A 2,013-nucleotide genomic window follows, 5' to 3' on the forward strand; every position below is an offset into this window, starting at 1 on the left:
CCATGTCCCCCTGTTTACAACCCCATGTACTCTAATTCTCCAGGCTCCTCTGCCCATGGAATTATCCAGGCAAGAATACTCCAATGGGTTGCCATTTCCTTTTCAAAAGGATCTTCCTTACCCAGCAATTTAGCCCACATCTCCTGACTGACAGGCAGATCTTTTTGCCACTGAGCCACCAAGAAGACCTTTGGAATACTACTTAGCTATAAAAAGAATGTAATATTGCCATTTGCAGCAACATGGAAGGCCTAGTAATAAGTGAAATAACTCAGGCAGAAAAAGCCAAATAGTGTATGACATCATTTACTGAACCTATAATTACAAGAAAGTAGAGAATTTAACAAAAATGGAGGTGTAAAGAAATAGAGAACAATCTACTGGTTACTAGCAGGGAGGGGGAGGAGAAGGGGCAATACAGAGCTGATGGACTGGGAGGCACAAAGTGTTAGGTATAAGATGAGCCCAAAGATGTATTGTACAACATGGGGAATAGCCAGCAATTTGAAATAAGCATTAATGGAAAGCTTGCCTTAGAGAATTTTGTGTATTATTTTACTAGGGTGTGAATGAGTGCAACTGTACCATAGTTTGAACATTCTATGGCATTGCCTGTCTTTGGGATGGAATGAAAACAGGCCTTTTCCAGTCCCATGGTCATTGCTGAGATTTTCAAATTTGTTGGCACATTGAGTGTCACACTTTCAAAGCGTCTTCTTTTATGATTTGAAATATCTCAACTGGAATTCCATAACCTCCACTTGCTTTGTTCATAATGATGCTTCCTAAGGCCCGCTTGACTTCACCTTCCTGGATATCTGGCTCTAGGTGAGTGATCACACCATCGTGATTATCTGGGTCGTGAATATCTTTTTTGAACAGTTCTTCTGTGAGTGATGACACCATTTTAATTATTTGGGTCATGAAGATCTTTTTTGTACAGTTCTTCTGTGTATTATTGCCACCTCTTCTTAATATCTTCTGCTTCTGTAAGGTCTGTACCATTTCTCTCCTTTATTGAGCCCATCTTTGCATGAAATGTTCCCTTGGTAATTTTAATTTTCTTGAAGATATCTCTAATCTTTTACCATTCTATTGCTTTCCTCTATTTCTTTGCACTGATCACTGAGGAACGCTTTCTTATCTCTCTTTGCTATTCTTTGGAACTTTGCATGCCAGTGCATATCTTTCTTTTTCTCTTTTGCTTTTCCCTTATCTTCTTTTCACAGCTATTTATAAGGCCTCCTCAAACAGCTGTTTTGCTTTTATGCCTTTCTTTTTCTTTGCAATTGTCTTTTTCCCTGTCTCCTGTACAATGTCATGAACCTCTGTCAATAGTTCATCAGGCATTTTGTCTATCAGATCTAGTCCCTTACATCTATTTCTCTCTTCCACTGTATAATTGATAGGGATTTGATTTAGGTCATACCTGAGTGGTCTAGTAATTTTCACTACTTGCTTCAATTTCAGTCTGCATTTGACAGTAAGGACTTCATGGTCTGAGCACAGTCAGCTCCCGGTCTTATTTTTGCTGACTGTATACAGCCTCTCCATCTTTGGCTGCAAAGAATATATTGAATCTGATTTCGGTGTTGACCACCTATGGTGATGTCCATGTGTAGAGTCTTCTCTTGTGTTGTTGGAATACAGTGCTTGCTATGACCAGTGCATTCTCTTGGCAAAACTCAGTTAGCCTTTACCTTGCTTCATTCTGTACTCTAAAGAACTTACCTGCTATCCCAGGTGTTTCTTGACTTCCTACTTTGTATTCCAATGTCTTATATAGAAAGGACATTTTTTTTTGCATGTTAGTTCTAGAAGGTCTTGTAATTATTAGAACTGTTCAACTTCAACTTCTTCAGCATTACTTGTCTGGCATAGACTTGGATTACCATGATATTGAATGGCTTGCCTTGGAAACAAACAGATCATTCTGTGGTTTTGGAGATTTCATCAAAGTACTTCATTTCAGAATCTTTTGTTGACTATCATGGCTACTCCATTTCTTCCAAA

This window comes from Bison bison, unplaced genomic scaffold, assembly GCF_000754665.1.
Source record: "Bison bison bison isolate TAMUID 2011002044 unplaced genomic scaffold, Bison_UMD1.0 scf7180017864500, whole genome shotgun sequence".
NCBI classification, from domain to species: Eukaryota; Metazoa; Chordata; class Mammalia; order Artiodactyla; family Bovidae; genus Bison; species Bison bison.